General features: G+C 42.9%; 1 protein-coding gene across 5 annotated transcripts in view; it reads right to left on the reverse strand.

Moving 5' to 3' along the window:
- Positions 1-18,858, reverse strand: part of ZNF710 (zinc finger protein 710) — a 914,149-nt gene that overhangs the window by 497,224 nt on the left and 398,067 nt on the right. The window lies entirely within an intron of this gene.

Here is an 18,858-nt window from a genome sequence, read left to right on the forward strand (position 1 = left end):
CCGAGGGGGCTCTTCTGCCAAATCAGGAGAGGCCTCGGAAGAGGATGAAATCCCCACAGGGGACTCTTGAGGAGCTGGCTCTCTGCGGTCCGGGATGAGGGAGTGAGTCGACTTACCCTGAGGCAGCATAGAGGGAGGCGGACGGAGCCGACTGTGGAGTAGAGCCAGGCTCTAACACACTCCGCATGACCTCGAATGCACCCCTGTCAGGCAGAGCCAGAGGTCCCCGCTCCGAGGAGCTAAGAACCCCTCTCGGCACCGACAGTGAAGGCTCCGAGGCCGATGTCGGAGCCGAACTCACCAGCGCCAAGCCCGAGGAGAGGGGGTCGGACAAGGGTCCGATGCCACTCACCCCTCGAGCCGACGAGGGAAGTCCGGCGCCGAGATTCTTCCAAAGAAGAAAACGGAGCGGCGACGGGCCGAAGACAATTGTCTCGGCTCCGGTAATCAGTCTCGGTTCCGGCGACCCGGCTCCGAACTCAAAAGAGTCGAAGGAGGAAAAAGTTGATGGACCGGGGCAGGCACCGACTGATGAGTCGGGCTCTGAAGCATCTGGGCTAGTGCCTCGGACTTAAGTAGTCGACTCACTACCCTCTGAAGGTCATGATCGGACAGCCTCGATGACCTAGAGGAGTGAGATCTATGGCTCCGTTCAGACAGCAGGGGAGATCCTGGAGCCGAATGAACGGAGCCAAGAGATGGTGACCTTGACCTCTTTCTAGTTGTCGGCTCAAGATCTGGTGAGCCGACATCGTCAATAACCTCGGCTCCGGCGGAGCGAGGAGCCACAGAAACTGTGGACTGAGACTCATCGGCTCCAGCGGAGCCGATAAAGGCAAAGGTTGAGCAACCTGAGGTCTCGGCTCAGAAGCCGGAGCCGAAGACCTCGATGCCTTAGAGGGCTTCCCTTTTGTAACTGAGAGGGAATCCTCTGGCTTCAGTAAGCCTCTAAGAATTAATTTGTTCTTTCTTTCCTGCAGGACCCTGGGGCTGAAGCCATGGCACACAGCACAGGAGTCCTGCAGGTGCAAAGGCCCCAGACAATAGACACAAGAAGTGTGAGCGTCTGTCAGAGACATCTTCTGACAGCACGCATCACACTTCTTGAATCCGGAGACCTTTGCTTCTTTTGACATCCTCAAATAAAGTGTAATCACACACTCAACAGACACACTGATTACACTAATCTAGTTAAACAAACAAATTAAACTACAAGGTAAAGTTTAACTAAGATCACACACACCACTAGGGAATGAGAAAGGCCAGAAGGTCCTAGAGAGAACTTTAAAGTTCTTGAGGGAAAAAATTGAGATTTTTCGGAAAAGGGGAGTGGAATTCCACTACACTAAGGGAAATATATCTAAACTCAAAAATATAGGGTTTTAAGTATCCTAAAACTCTAGAAAAACACTTACCAACAAGCCGGTAGAAAAAACCAACACCTCGATGCTGCAGCGGCAAACGAGATCTGAGGTAACTCTCGCCTAGCATTGTGGGATATAAGGGGAGCCTCGAGCCGGTGGAACCAACTCTCGAGCTTTTAGAGTGGCCGAGTCGGAGCCGAGGTCGGCTCCGAACCCATCCAGCAAGAATGAAGGCGAGATAGACAACTTAACATTGAATGGTTTGGTTAAGAGCCACACTGGACACTACCGTAAGCATAAATGTTGGGTTTGTCCTTAGAGAAACCCTGTCCGGATGGAAAATAATAAAAGGTTCCACAGCCATTAATGCCTGTTACTCTGAGACTCTTCTTGCTAAAGTTATTGCTAGGAGCAGAGCTGTTTTCCATAAGAATTTTATCTCAGCTGTATTGGCTGGCTCAAAAGGAGGCAGTGTGAGCTTTTCCAAGACAAAATTGAGGTCCCATGCAGGTATTGGTGCTCTCCTTGGAGGCCTTATGTTTTTGGCCCCTCTGAGGAACTGCCTTAGCAGTGGTTGTGAAAAAAATAGGTGAGTCTGCATTGTAATGAGCTGAAACGGCAGAGGCATGGATCTTAATTGATGAGGACAGGCCTTTGTCCAGCATCTCAGTTAGTTATTGTAAAATCTGAGGAATATTCAGAGCAAGCGTGTCAATTCTTTGTGCCTGGATTCAAGCACAGAATCTCTTCCATTTTTCTGCATAAGATTTTCTGGTGCTGGGCCTCCTGGCCTCCAAAATAACATCCATAAATGCTTTAGAGAGAGGTGTGTTCCGAGTGGTTATATTATCCACCATGCAGCCAGATTTAGTGTTCTGAGGTGGCTGTGCAGGATCTGATTGTTTTGTTGGGTCAGTAGATGAGGAATTTGAGGTAATGTCCAGGGCTGGGCCTTGAGACAAGCTCTTTAGGACTGGATACCAGTGATGGCGTGGCCAGTCTGGGGCAATCAGTATCATTTTTGGCTTCTCTTGTCTGACCTTTAGGAGTACCTTGGGGAGGAGAGGCAGTGGAGGAAAGGCATATACTGCAAGGGTTTTCCAGCTGAATGATACAGCATCCACTTTCCATGCTTGTTTGTGATAAGTCCTTGTGCAGAATCTCTGTAGTTGGCAGTTGTGAGGGGAGGCAAATAGATCTATGTCTGGGCATCCCCATTTCCTTGTTATGCTGAAGACTTGTGGACCTAGTTTCCACTCGCCGGGGTCCATGAGGTTTCTGCTTAGTTCATCTGCCAGGGTATTTGTCTTTCCTGGCAGGAATTGTGCTTGCAAGTGTACTTGATAAGTCAATGCTGTGTTCCACAAAGTCATGGCTTGTCTGCAGAGGGGTAGGAATGTGTGCCTCCTTGCTTGTTTATGTACCATATGACTGTAGTATTGTCCGTCTTTATCAGCAGTTGTCCTGGATGAAGTAGATCCTTGAAGGCTGTCAGGGCATTCTGTACAGCTAGCATCTCTTTTTGATTGATATGAAGATGCATTTGGCTTGCGGGCCATGTGCCCTGAATACATTTTCCTGCCACGTGGGCCCCCCCGGGCATAATCTGATGCATCTGTTGTTAATGTTTGCCTGGCTGTGGGTAAAGTGAATGGCTGTCCCTTGTTGTGGTGACAGGCCTGTGCCCACCATCGAAACTCCTGTTGCAGGCAGGGAATGAGGGTAATTAATGGTTCCAGGCTGTGGCAATGTTGAGTCCAAACACTTTTTAGATACCATTGTAGCTTCCTCATATGCAGTCTTCCATATGGAATTAGCAGAATGCAGGATGTCATGAAGCCCAAAGGCTGCAGAATTTTTCTTGCAGATGACTGGGTCTTTGTTGCCATCTTTTTGAAGTAAGAAGTCAGTTGCCTTTGTTTGTCTGGCGTGAGATAAGCCATCTGGGCAGTTCTATTTAAGCTTGCACCCAGGAATATTATCTCTTGAGAGGGTACTAGTTTTGATTTCTTTTCGTTTACTGTGTACCCTAGGCAAATTAGTAATCGTTTTACAAACGCCAGATGCTTCTGTAGAATGTCTTTGTTCTCTGCTTGAATAAGGCAGTCGTCCAAATAGGGATATATTTGAATTCCTCTTTGTCTGCAAAACGCAATTACTGGTGCCAGGCATTTTGTGAAGACCCTGGGTGCAGTAGATAAGCCAAAGGGCAGTGCAGAGAATTGGTAGTGCATTAAGCCAGCTATGAATCTGAGGTATCTTCTGCAAGATTGTCTGATTGGGACGTGCAGGTATGCCTCTTTGAGGTCCAAAGTTACAAGCCAAGCCTTCTTGCCCAGAATGGGCAGAAGCTGCTGCAGAGTCAACATTTTGAATTTTGGAATGTCCAGAAAAGTGTTTAGAATAGACAGGTCCAGTATTGGTCTCCAAGCTTTGTCCTTTCTGGGTACCAAGAAAAGTCTTTAGTAAAATCCTTGTCCCTGCTATTGCTGTGGTACTCGCTGAATAGTCCTCATGTCCATGAGAGATGAAACTTGCTTTTGTGCCTCTGCCCATTGATTGTGTGGTAGGTCTGGCATACCTTTTGTCTTTGGAAGGGTGTGAAAGTGGAACCTGTAGCCCTGAGAGACTATATTCAAGACCCATTTGTCCTGGGTGATCATGTGCCAATTTTGTGAAAAAAGTGCTAGCTTTCCCCCTAAGGGTGCTGCCAAAAGATAAGTGCTTGGCATTGGCAGAGGAAAGTCATTGGGACTGCTTCCTATATGGCTGTGATTTGTCTTCTCTGCTTTTGGAGGTAGAAGCACCCCATTGTTTAGGCCTGTATGAGCCTTGGGGCTGGGATCTGCCTCTAGGGCATCTGTATCTGCCTCTTTGTGGCCTGTCTGACACTGGAAAGGACCAATTTTTAGAAGGCCAGTTCCTACTAAATCTGGGTGGTTGTACCTGTAAGAAATCTTTTACTATCTGCATAGATTTTGCTTTATCCTCCATTTTCTTCAACACCTCTTCTGCCTTAACACCAAACAAAGTATCATGCTGTAATGGAGCATCCAAAAATTTTGCTTTAACATGATCAGGCAGATTCTGTTCCTTTAACCAAGAATGTCTTCTAATGACAGAACCTGTAACAGCGGCCCTGCAAGAGGTCTCCAGTGAATCAAAACCACATTGCAAAGTATGCTTTCCCACTTGTTTAGCTGCATGCAATAAATCCTGCATTTTCTTGTTTTCAGAACATTCAGAATTTGTCAAAATTTTCTGTTTTAGCAGTGACATTAAGTATTGCTGATATTTAAGCATATGAAATTGACAATTTAAAGCCCTTACAGCCAAGGTAGCAGAAGTGTAAATTTTTTTACCCCCATCTGTCCAGTGCCCTAGAATCCCTATCAGAGGGGACAGGGTTTTTTGTAGTGGAAGCCTTGACCCCTTTGGGACCCTGAGATATAGTTTCTGGGTCAGCAGCAGGGTTTTTATATAGAAATTTATGATAATCTGGAACCCTGTAGTATCTGTCTGGCATAACAGGTGCAGGGGGTAGAGAGTCAGGAGACAGGCCGGACTCCGAAAATACATCATCTACAATGTCTAGAACAGGTGGAATAGCAAGAGGTCTGTGCTGAGGCAGTAAAAGAAAGTCTCTGAGCCTTTTCTTGGATTCTGAGTAATCTTGGCTCTCCCAGTGAAAATGCTCCCTCATGGTATGTAGGGATCCCCAAGTGACAAACTTCATGACACCCATGCAGACGGGAACTGAAAGTTCAACTGCTGAATCCTACACTATGGCACTGTACGAGCACATCCACTCATGCATGAATCGTGCCATCCCAAATAGAACCAAAATGCTCTCATCCAAAAAAAGGAAGCCAATCTGGTGGTCCCCTGCCATAAACAAACTTTACAACAAAAGGAAGAAACTTTTGTAGAAAAGAGGAAAATCCCAGGATGCAAAAAACTCCCTTACTAGCCTCAGTAAGAAACTGAGATGCCTCATAAAATCCTCCAAAGCTAGTTATGAAAATAAAATTGCCAAAGATTCCAAAGACAACCACAAAGCATTCTATAATTATGTCAAGAATCTAAATGGCAATGCTCAGATCTGCTCTGAGCTAAAACAAAATGGCATTAAATATACTGATCCGAAGGATATTGCCAATATCCTGGCAGATCGATTCAATGCCAACTTCACCCCTCTCACCCCTAAATGGCCCATCTCAATACCGGAAGATTGCCAAATTCCAGTAATAGCCACACAGGTACAAAGCACTCTCTAAAGCCAAGAATACAGCATCCATGGGACCAGATGACATCCCAGGCTGTGTACTACATGAACTACAATATGAACTGGCACCTCACCTAAGTGTCATGTTTAATCATAGCCTCACCTCAGGTTCGTGCCCACTGAGTGGCAGAGCTATAGTTATCCCAATCCACAAGGGGGATCCACCTTGGATCCCGGAAACTACCGTCCCATCAGTCTGACAAGCCTTATCTGCAAGGCCATGGGCGTATTATCATGGAACTTATAAACAAAGACATTGGCAACCTTCAAACACTGGACCCCACCCAGTTTGGGTTTGTGAAGGGCGATCTTGTCTCCTGAACCTGATTGACTTCTTTGAATCAGTCTCCAGAGCCATGGACAAGGGTAAGGTGGTCCACACAGCCTATCTAGATCTTGCCAAGGCCTTTGACACCATCCCCCACTCTGGAATCATAGATAAACTTACTAAGTTGGGCATTAATCCCTATGTCACCCAATGGGTTGCTAAATGGCTTACTGATAGAACCCACACTGTAAAAGTAGCCAACTCCAAATCCAGTTCCAGACAAGTGGAGTACCTCAGGGTTCAGTCCTGGGGCCGCTCTTGTTTGGCATCTACTTCTTTGAAGTACAGGTCAACACTAAGGGACTCTGGCTAACAAAGTTTGCAGATGACTGCAAACTGGGAGCCATTATTGAATCCCCAAATGATGTGGATACTCTTCAAAAGGGCCTTACAGAAACAGATGCTTGGTGCCAGAGCCATGGGCTCAAGCTCAATGCCAAGAAATGTATTGTTATCCCCTTTGGGAAAAAACATGTATCCATGAATTACTATATAGGTGGCAAAACACTAAACACAGAAAGTGTGATAAGAGACTTAGGGACGCAGGTGGACAGTGGTCTCACCTTCGATAACCACATCACCACAACAGTCAGGAAATCCTTCTATGTGGCACACCTCATCACGAAGGGCTTTTCATCCAGAAAAAAGGAGGTCATTGTCCCACTGTACTCATCCCTCATTAGACCCATTATAGAATACAATGCCCCATTTGGTATGTACCTCTCAAGACATCTGCAACAACTGGAAAGGCCTCAGAAATACCTCACTAAAAGAATCACAGGCCTAAAGCAGAAGGCCTATGCTGACCGCCTTAAAAATCTCCAGCTATACTCTGTCGCATATCGTCTACTCAGAGGCGATCTCTGCTTAGCATACAAGGCCATGTCAAACCCAGAGCTGTTGGACATGCTACACTTAAAGAAATCCCAATCCCTCAGAGCTACGCTCAGGGATCTAAACCTTGTCATCACAATAAACAAAACATGTTGGAGGGATAGGTTCCTGACCCAGAGACTCCCCAGACTCTGGAATAGATTGCCCATACATGTCAAGCAGAGTGCCTCTTTGGACCTCTTCAAGAGGAACCTTGACGATTGGATGGGAGAAAGGAAATTCACCCCAGGGATCACGTCAGTCGCCCTGCTAGACAGGGGTCCAGGAAAGTAAATAATGTGGGAAGAAATATTCAGGGAATTGTTATGGCTAGGCTTGTATAGGCCCTAGGGCTGATAGCCTAGTACTAACCTATGAACCTATGAACCTATGAAGAGAATAATCCTCAGGAGGAGAGGCTGAAGGAATAGATTCTTCAGCATCAGAACCCTCATAGGGCGGAAGAGGGCATCCCTGTTCTGAAGAGGAGTCAGAGGAAATGGAAACCTGATCAGAAAAATCATATTCTGTGTCTTGCCTAGGTCTCTTATCAGGAGGGGGATGGGAACCCCTGATCAAAGTAATTAGGTCTTCAGCCATTTTAAGCATCTGTTTCTTAGGCATGGAATTCTGTCCAGGAGAATGCTGTACTTGTTTCTTTGTCTTTAAAGCTGTTTTAGTCTTTGCCTTGGAAGCTGAGGTTGGCTTGACATATAACTGTGTAGGTCTGAAAACACCCACAGAAGCCGATGCCTGCTCAGCGGCTCCGGACCCATCTGAGGGAATAATTTCCGAGTGTCCAATACCTTGAGTATCCAGAGGCCTAGTAGTCTCCACGTAGGAGTTGGAAGTGGCCTGTGGCTCTGAGGTAGCGGGCATCAAGGGCTGCGAAAGCACCTCACTGAGAACCGGCGACTGGCCTAGCGGAGGCCTCATCGTCGGTTTTGGACCTTGGATGCCTGTCCTTTTCCTTGCGCTTTTTATAAACTCCAGTCGTCGGCTGTTCCGATGGCAATATATAATTAAACCTTTGGCCAAAGTAATGAAAGGCAAAATCGTACCGATGCTTAATAGTGCGTTGGTTAAATCTAGCACAAAACCGACAGCTAGCAATGTCATGGTCCGGGGCTAGGCAAGGAATACAGTAAGAATGAAAATCCTTATGAGGTATCTGCTTTGCACAAGAAATACAATTGTTAACTTTTTCTGACATCGATCTGGAGCAAAGTTTCCCCCAACGGGGTACTTAGCTTTATTGAAGACTTCAAATCTGAAATTCGATTTTGAAAATTTCAGGAGTCGGCTGACCGGCACTTGCGAATTGCTTTTGCTTTGGGCACCGCGCGGCAAGAAAGACTGAAGAAAATGGCGTCGGCTGCATCTTTTATACCCCTGATGCACTGATGAGGTGATAGCAACCGACGCCGGACCAGGACTTTGGAATTCAGGCCGACTGCGGATAGCCTGCCCAGCAGGATAACCCAAGTGTAATGACTGCAACAGTGAAACATGATGACCTTCCAGGTTTAAGGCTCCAGAGAGCACCCCAGCACTACCAGGCTACAACTCATACCATACATTTCGGCCATAGAACCCAAACCGAAATACAAAAGGCGGGGTCGTATCCATATTCATCAAGGATACCCACACCTCCAGGTTAGTGGCACAGCACAATGCTTCAGAGATCATCCACTTGCAACTAACAATGGGTAAAACTGCAATTCAAATTGTAGCTTGCTACAGATCACCCACCATGTCCCAGGACCCCCATTCTGTATTTATGGAAACACTGGGAAGCATAAAGGTCCTACCAAACAATCTAATATTGGGTGATTTCAATTACCCAAACATTAACTGGGAAAACTACTCAAGTATTAACTCCCTTGCCCAACTTTTCCTACACTTTATAAACTCAAAAGCCCTGGTTCAACTGGTCAACACTCCCACCGGAGGTGACAACATATTGGACCTGGTCATCACCAACATGGGCGACTGGTGTTCCATACCAGAGGTCAACCACTCGCTGGTTAGGTCTGCCCATAAACAAATCACTTTGGATATCCATATTCCGCTCCCACCCCTGGACAAGAAAACCACCATGAAAAACTTTTCAAAAGCAAACATCACATTACTTAAGACCGAGGTGGAAAGTTTCAGTTTCCATTTGTGTGGGTCCATGAGATTTCTGCTTAGGTCGTCTGCCAGTGAATTTAGCTTGCCTGGCAGGAATTGAGCTTGTAGGTGCACTTGGTAGCTCAAGGCTGTGTTCCACAGAGCCATGGCTAGTCTGCAGGGAGGGTACGAGTGGGGTCCCCCTGCCTGTTTATGTACCACATAACTGTCATGTTGTCTGTCTTTACCAATAATTGTCTTGGAAGAATGTGGTCCTTGAAGGCTGTCAGGGAATTCTGTACAGATAGCATTTATTTTTGGTTGATATGCAGGTGCATCTGTCTCGGGTTCCATTTGCTCTGAATGCACTGCCCTGCCAATTGAGCCCCCCATGCATAGTCTGATGCGTCTGTTAGGGTTTGTGTGGCAGGGGGTAAAGTGAAAGGGAACCCCTTGTTGTGGTAGCAGGCCTCTGCCCACCAAAGGAATTCTGTCTTTATACAAGGAATGATAGGAATCATTGATTCCGGGTCCTGAGAATGTTGACACCATAGGCTTTTTAGATACCACTGCAGTTTCCTCATATGCAGTCTTGCATATGGAATTAGTAGAATGCAAGAGGCATGAACACCAGGGCTTGCAGAATTTTCCTTGCAGATAGCTGGGTCTTTGTGGCCAGTAGTTTGAAGTAGGTTGTCAAATAAACGTGTTTCTCTGGAGTAAGGAAAACCATCTGGGAAGTTGTATTCAAGCTTGCTCCCAGGAATACAATTTGTTGGCAGGGTACTAGGTGAGATTTATTTTCATTTATGGTGTGCCCCAGTGAGTTTAGAAGTTTCTTTATGAATGCCGGATGTTTTAATAGCCATTCCTGGCTTTCTGCCTGAATCACACAATCGTCCAAGTATGGGTATATTTGAATATTTCTCTGCCTGCAAAATGCAATGGCTGGAGCTAGACAATTTGTGAAAACCCTGGGCGCAGTAGATAAGCCAAAGAGAAGTGCAGAGAACTGAAAGTGCATGGAGCCTGTCCTGAAGCATAGGTATTTCCTGCAAGATTCCCTTATTGGAATGTACAGATAAGCTTCCTTTAAGTCTAAGGTTGCCAACCAGGCATCTTTTCCTATCATAGGAAGCAGCTGTTGAAGTGTTAGCATCTTGAATTTTGGGATTACCAAAAAAGTGTTTAGAATAGAGAGGTCCAGGACAGGACACCAGGAGCTGTGTTTTCTGGGTACCAAGAAAAGTCTTGAATAAAAACCTTGTCCCCTTTCTTCTGCTGGAACAGGTTGAATAGCCCTGATACTTAGAAGAGAGAGAACCTGCTGGTGAGCCTCTGCCCACTGATGTGGGGGTAGGTCTGGCCAACTGTTTGGGGTTGGTAGGGTGTGGAATTGGAATCTGTATCCTTGAGAAACTATATTCAAAACTCATTTGTCCTGGGTAATGAGTTCCCAGTTTTTTGCATGCAGGGCGACTTTCCTCCGAAGGGATCAGGCAGCTGAGCAGGGCTTGGAAGGATTAAGGTTGAGTCATTGTGCCATTCTCCCATATGGGGGTGTCTTACTACTCCCTGCTTTGGAAGTGGGAGCCCCCCACTGCTTAGGCCTGTGCATAGCCTACGACTGTAACCTAGGTGGTCTGCTGTTCCCGGCTTTGGACTGAGAAGGCCTGGAAGAGGCTGGAAAGGACCAATTCTTTGAAAGCCAATGCCTACTAAATCTGAGAGGCTGTACTTGCAGGAAATCATTAACAGTTTGCATAGATATAGCTTTTTCCACCATCTTTTTGAGAACTTCTTCTGCTTTGTTGCCAAACAGGCGGTCTTGGTTTAAGGGAGCATCCAGTAATTTAGCTTTAACATGATCTGGCAAGTTTTGTTCCTTAAGCCAAGCATGCCTTCTAAGTATAGACCCAGTGACAGCAGCCCTGCAAGATGCTTCTAGAGAGTCAAAACCACATTGCAAAGTATGTTTACCAACTTGTTCCGCAGAATGCATTAAATCCTAATTCTTTGTGTTCGGTACAGTCAGGAATCAACATAAATTTCTGTTTAAGTAGTCCCATAATATGCTGCTGGTACTTTAACATATGAAACTGGCAATTTAAAGCCCTAATGGCCAAAGTAGCAGAAGTATATACCTTCTTACCCTATTTGTCCAAGGCTCTAGATTCTCTATCAGAAGGGGTAGGGTTTTTGGCAGCAGTAGCCTTAATGCCCTTTGGTCCTTGGGAAATGGTCTCTGGATCTGCAGTAGGATTCTTGAAGAGGAACTTGTGAGAGTCAGGTACTGTGTAATACCGGTCATGTTTTCTGGGAGCTGGAGGTAAAAATGTCTGGGGAAAGGCTAGATTCCAAGAAAGCATCATCCACAATGTCCAGAATAGGCGGGATAGCTAAAGGCCTGAGTAAGAATTCCCTAAGCCTCTTTTTGGAGTCAAGAATAATCCTGGCTTTCCCAGCGGAAATGCTCCCTAAGTGTGTGCAAGGTTTCACCAAAAGAAAAATCTTCTGGAGGGGAAGCAGGGGGAATGGAATCCTCTGCATCAGAATCCTCGTAGGTAGATATGGGCAAATCCTGGCAATCAGAAGAAACAGAAATATCCTGATCAGAAAGGAAAATCAGTTCTAGGTCTCAGTGGGAAGGCTGGCTTCCCCTAATTAAGGTAATAAGGTCTTCAGCCATTCTAAGCATTTTTTTTTTTTTTTTTTAGGCATATGGGCCTGAGCATGCAGTTGGGACGTCTGTTTTGTAGGCGTGGGTCTAGTTTTAGGCCTGGATGAAGAAGATGGCGTTGGTTTAAAATGCAAGTCTGTAGGCCCGAATACACCCTCAGAAGCCGGTATCTGCACAGCGGCTCCGGACCCATCCAAGGTAGAGACATCCACAGGTTCCATAGTCAAAGAAGCATCTTGCTGCATACTGGACTCCGAATGGGTCTCAGTAGAGGCCTGCGAATCTGAAGTAGCGGGTATCAGGGGCTGTGAAAGTGCCTGAGTACCGGCGGACTGGCGACTAGCTTAACGGAAGCATCGTCGGCAGTTTTGGACCTATGCGGTCTGTCTCTGTCTTTATCCTTACGTTTTTTCAGAATATCTGTAGTCGGATGGCTTACCGAAGCCATTTCTGGATAGTTATACCAAGTACCAAAATAATTTGCTTTAAATATAGACCAATGACGAATAGTTTGGGGGTTGAACAAGGCACAAAACTGACAGCGAGGGACGTTGTAGTCTGGGCCTAAGCAAGGAATGCAATACGAATGAAAATCTTTATGAGGTATTTGCTTTCCACAGGTAAAACAATTGTTAACTTTTACTGACATCGGTTAAGAGCAAGAAAAGGGATCCTCAACGGGATACTTAACTTTTTTGAAGACTTCGGTTCTGAAACTCAAAAACGAAAATTTCAGGAGTCAGCCGACCGGCACTTGCGAACTGCTTCTGCTTCGGGCACCACGTGGCAAGAAAGACTGATGTAATGGAATCGGCTGCATGTTTTATACCCCTGACGACCTGACATCATGGAAGAAGAGAGCATCTGATGCAGGAATCCAAGACTCTGGTATTCAGGCTGGCCGAGGGCTACCTGCAGGCAGATAACCCAAATGTGATGACTGCAACAGTGAAACACGAAGAACATCAGTGTACACTTAGTGTAGGCATCACTGAATCCCATAGAGTGTCCTTTCCTTAACTTCTATATAATTTATCCACTATATCTCCTAGCTGACCTAATCTACCAGTTTTGACAAAGTAATAATTTCAACAAATCTAGCAACTGTAGCAGAATTGCCTATATATAGATAGTAAAATGAATCTGTGATTCTTTTTAAATGAACCATTTTTTTTCTTGTAGCAATATGTAAACCCACTACACTTACAAAATGTATACTATTAATGATTGTCATATTGCTTTTCTTGCTGTGAAGCCTTTTCTCTTTCCTAAGGCCTCCACTGCAAATGAGCTATGCTCAGATGGACATTTCTGGTCAAACTATTACATAAACAAAATAATGTCAGTGAATGACTTGTTGGAGCTCTCACAAATAAAGTTTTCTAGCCTAGGGACGTCTTCTTTGAACAGAGAAAATGAAAGTAAATGGTTCCTTAGGTGCCCCGTTTCCACCGAACAGAAATTTCCCTTCTTCCAACCTTACTTTCTCCCTGTAAAAATGAAAGTAATCAAGTCAAAACTTCCAATGTTTTCAGATCTACAATGGAATTTCATCAGATATGTCACTGGAATGAACACTAAAAAAAAAAATGGATCCACCAATTGAAAGTTTTGATATGCATCCAATAATTATTTCAGATCATGGGTCAATAATAACTAACAAAAAAACAGGATAATGAAATAAAAGAGAGACACTGGCACTTTCTCACCTATCTGTTGAAAAGAGGAATTTAAGGAATGGGTAGTAGAAATTATTCAGGAGTTATTAGAGAAGACCAAATTTTTTTCTGAAAATATAGCTAGGGAGTGGGGTAAAATTAAAGTGGAGTTTAAAAACAGGATGTAAATAAAAAAAGAGAGATACGGTTAATAAGCAGCAAGAATTATTTAGAGAGACTGACATGTTGAACTACTGCAGAATAGGGAGAATCTCACAGAACAAGAAGAGGAGAAATTGCAGAGAGCCAAGTACAAAATAAAGGATTACCTTGATAATATGCACGAGTTTAGAAAGATTGTTGTTAAGCAACTGTTTTTGATAATAATGCCAGAGCTCAAAAAACTTTTAGCACAACGGCTCAGGCAACAGAAAGTAGAAAGGGTTTTTGCCAAGCCTAAGGAGCCTATAACAAGGAAGATAAAATGAGATGCTGTAGAGATGCTAGAAATATTTTAGAAATTTTATGTAAGTCTGTATAAAGCAGAGAAATATGGAGTTCAAGAAAAGGTACAAATGGGAATGTTTATGGAATAATTAAATATGCCACAGCTACAGGTAGATGAGGCTCAGTTACTAATAGGATAGGAGAAGAAGAGATAAAAAGGGTGATATATAACCAATCACAGGAAAGTCCACTGGAATAGATGGTATTCCTGTGGAAGTTTGGAAACTAGGGGGGGAAACTGATAAAGATCTGGAAGGTTTTGTTTAACAGCATTTTAAGAGGAGGAGAAACACCAACATCCTGGAAGAAAGTGGTGGTGGCTGTAACACCTACAGAGAGTAAAGACCCATCAGATCCAGCTTCATACAGGCCCATTTAAATACTAAACCATGATTCTAAATTGCTTATGTCTATAATGGCTAAAAGAATGGTAAAGGTGATGCTAAAACTGATAGATGTGGATCAATGTGGCTTTGGGCAGGTAAGGCAAATATTTGACAACATTAACAGACTGATGATCCAGAAGGAAGCTGAATGTAAGAAAATACCACTGTTGTTGGTGGGTCTTGATGCAGAGAAAGCATATGACAGAGAAAACTGGGACTTTATGAGCAGGGCAATGGAAGTATTTGTATTCCCTGATAAAATTATAAGGCTGATTAGGAGGATACATGAGGGATCTGAGGCAAAAATGTAAGTGGGTGGATTCCTCTCTGATAATTTCTGCTTGAGCAGAGAACCAGGCAGAGGTGTCCTCTTTCCCCTTTCTTATTTGCACTATATTTAGTACCACGGGGAAATAAAATAAGAGACTCAAAAATTCAAGAATATAATTGGTATGGTAGTCAAGAAAAGCTGGCTCTATTTGCATATGATATTTTATACCTGATAAAACCAGAAAAGAACATTCAGTGTTGTAGAACATTTTGAGGCAGTTTCAAATCTTTTTGGGATACAAAATTAATGAAGCTAAAACAAAGGCAATAGCTGTAAATGATGCACCCACACACAAACTGGTTCAGCTATATCCATATTTAAGGGGACATGATAACATGAAGTACTTAGGAGTATAGACTAAAAATGATTCTGGGTGGCAGCTAAGAATATATGGTAACAAACTAAATAAAAGATAATAAAAAACTGAGAAATTGGAAGCTCTGTTATATGGACATGGATAGCAAGGTACAAGCAACTATAACGTTTTTGGTCCCTTTACTTTTATACACAGGTCAGGCATATTTTTATCAACCAGAGAAGAAGTTGTGGATAGCAATTAATAAAAGAGCTGAAGGATTTTATCTGGGAGGGGAAGATAGCAAGAGGCTCCTATACATAGCACAAGCAGAAACCTATAATTAAAAGTAGAAAGGGATGATGATGAAACAGGAGAAAGCAAGAAACAAGGAGAGACTGGAACTTTGGATGCAGATCCTTAAGGAAAGTAACAATAACCATACAGAATATAAGTAGCAGAAAGTATTCGAAGAACTAATAAAAAAAAAATCCAAGGCAATGAACGCAGCAGAGGATACGTAGTGTGAAGAAAACAATATTTTAATCCAACGACCGTTCAAACTCTCTAAACAGCAATTACAAGCAGTCAAACCACAGAAACCAATTCAAGTTGAGCATGCTTTCACTTTGCCAATACAAAGCTTCATTAGAACTAAGATCACCTGATGCAAGGCAATTAAAAACGTACATTGTAATTAAACAATATAAATCTTAAAAAGACATGACACCGTGCTAAAACCCTGATATCAAAGCTATTGGACCATTAAGAAATTCACAGTAAAAAACAGAAAAGATCAGAATTATACATATATAATACATAAACTTGACATTACTTTATCCTAACATAAAAAACACACTACGTATCCTCTGATGTGTTCATTGCCTTGGATTTTGTTTTTTTATTGGTTTTTGCTCTTTTCTGTATTCTAAGTACTAAGTCAAGACTGGAATGGAGAAAGGAGATTCTGCCACTAGGGATGCCTGCAATTAGGAATACAGACAACAGGCAAGAGGGGGATGGAATTTATTGAAGAAAACTGATACAAGAACAGTATTGGGAGCAAATAATTAGATAGGGAAAGGTAATACAATGGGAAGAGGCCAATAATTTATTTGGCCTGGAGGATAGAGATTGTTTACGCTCTGATATCAATACTTGATAGGGAAGGCAAAGAGAAAGAAATATGGGGATCCTAAGTGAAAGACTACCACTGGTAGAGTTTATTTGTAGAATCTAGAACACAGGCTACTGTTAAAAAATAAATAATTAGTACAGCATACAAACTATTGTATGATAACTACAAGAATCAATCAGAGGAGATTAGAAAGGATTGGGAAGAGCAATTCACAAAGAAACAATTTGGGGATATTTGTAGGTCTCCCAAATACACAACAAAGTCTAGAAGATATAGGGTCTTTGCTTGGAAGTGTTTACATAGGTATTTTTATACCCCAAGTAGACTCCAAAGAATTTTCCCTCAGGTAGACAGCAAATGTTGGGGGTGTGATGGGGAAGAAAGAGGTAACTGGAAACATATTTTCTGGGTGTGTAATGAGTTAGCAGACTTTAAAGATTCCATGTAGACTGTTCTGTCAGAGATACTGGGTGAGCAAATTGATGTAACTAAGGAAATTATTTTTTTGAGCTATGATACAGAATCAGAATTGCCTAGACATAGTAAGGCTCCGCCAAGTCTAATTATGGTGGTTACCAAAAAAAAGCAATTACTAGAAAATGGAGATCAAAGTCTAAACCAACTTTACTAGAAGTAGTGAATATAGTAACAGGGATAAAACAACTGGAAATGAGATCTTCAGAAAAGGGTAGGAGTAAATTGCAAAGTAAAAAATGGGAACTGTGGGAATGCAAAGGAGGAATGATGAATGCAGGATTTGAATGAGCTATGTAATGTTTGACTGACAATGACTGGATAGATTATAAGTGATGTATAATGTTTGCAACTACAATCATGTCAACGTGGTTTCCGATTTATAATGTTTACAACTCAAATTATGTTAATATGGTTTGTTTTCATTTACATAAATGTATGATTATTAAATCATGTATGACATAGACAAATATATTTCTTGTTTAAAAAAAAGAAGAACATGGATCCACAAGGAAAATGTTTCAGTTAACCCCTCCCCCAAACTATTCCCAAGTCATCCATATTCTTCTTTCAAGTGGCAGCCCAGGCCTACTTTGAGACAAATGATGTAAAAAGGTCATATGGAGAGTACCATATCCCTTCAGAACATGTTTTTCTACTCTTCTTACTATGGTAAAGAAAAGGCTCAGTCCAGACCAATCTTGGAATTTTACAGAATCAAGAGACATGGTACGGTGCATATGGTAGCATTTCATTGAATCATAAAATCATAGAATGTACAAGCTAACAAGACCATGTGGCTATTTACACCTTAACATCAGTACCTATCCTTTGACCTTACATCCTTTTTCAAGGATTATAGGCCAGTCATACTAGGGGAGGAGAGTGAATTTATGAATACCCATCCAATTGTCTAATTCTGTCTTAAAGGAAGATGGGGTGTTTCACTGCTTGATCCAGAGAGGAAGTTTGTTCCACAGAACAGGTAGCCCACAAAATTGCTTCAATCATTGTTTTTCTTCATCCTCCAGGGTACACAGATTGTTACTTTGCATCTGAAGGATGCTTTTCAGCAAGTTTCAATTTTTAACCACATCAGGACATTTTTCAGGTCTCTAATTGGAGAAGAGCATTTTCAGTCTGTGATTTCCAATACTGGTTTGGCAACTGCACCCTAGATGTTGAACCAACTGTTTGGCCCCAAGTGTGGCAGCCTCACACTGAGCATCACTGGCATTTATCTTTAACTGGAAGATTCTCTTATCTGTACAAACTCTCAAACTGTGTTTCCACTTAATTCCTTTCTTGGTCTACAGGCCTGACAATTAACAAACAGAAGTGACACTTAGTTCTGTTTCAACAAAAAATTACTATGACCATTGCAGAAGTGATTATAACAATAAACATTGGCTGTTTTTTACTAAAGGCAGGGTGCTGGAGATTTGAAAATATTCTGGTGGGCAATATCATAGCCTCAGCCAATAGCTATTACCTTTTCTTTCAATTATATTTCTTCAAAAATCTTAATGGTTTTACTGGCTATGCTGTACACAAGGACAGTTAGCATCACCTGAGAATTTATGGAATTAGTCAGAAGACCTGCCCCCCCAATTAGATAATATCCCTTGATTCCTTGCCAAGTCAGGAATCTCCACTGGTGTAGTTCTGATGCCTACAACAACATGGGCAGATGTTTTAAACTACTTCAGTTTTCACATGACAGATTCATCAAACATGGTACAGGGCACATATCCGGAGTCCTTGACAGACAGTCTAGTCTCCATTACAGATTTGTCCAGATGGAACTTATTTGCATGTACTATGCAAGGTGATCATGGAGTTTGAGACCTGGCTTTACCCTTTAAACTTCATTTACTGTTATCTGCAGCTGGTGAGGAAATGGAAAGTTCCCGTGGCCTATTTAAATTGGATAGTTTTTGCAATCATGAAGTGAAGCTAAACCCAATAATGTCTACTCATTTATCATTATGGCATTCCAAATTGGGATGTATTTGCATTGCAGTACAGCATCTCAATTCAGATATTCTGAGCAAGAACTCAGAATACTCTCATAAGGCTTTGGTTTAGGGATCTGCTTTGTGCATTCCCTCTCATTCCCCTTATTCAAAGGAAAACTTAAGAAGCACAAAGAGAAAACGTTAAGCTGATTCTCATGTCGCCTTGCTGGGAAAGACTGGACAGCATGGCCTCCCCCCATTGCTTTCCCCTGAAATACAACCTTCTCTTTCAACAGAGCAGGTCCTGCATTCTGCCTGTCAAGTTTTTCACCTCATAAAGTGGATGTTGGCATTTTAGTCCCAGACAATGAGCCATATTTCTCAGAAGTTAAAAGACCTTTGTCTAAGCAAAAAAGATTTCTAATTTGATGTGAAATTGTCTTCCCTCATGGTAATTCAGTTCTGTACT

This window comes from Protopterus annectens, chromosome 7.part0 (genome assembly GCF_019279795.1).
Source record: "Protopterus annectens isolate FY-2018-M chromosome 7.part0, PAN1.0, whole genome shotgun sequence".
In the NCBI taxonomy this organism is placed as follows: Eukaryota; Metazoa; Chordata; order Ceratodontiformes; family Protopteridae; genus Protopterus; species Protopterus annectens.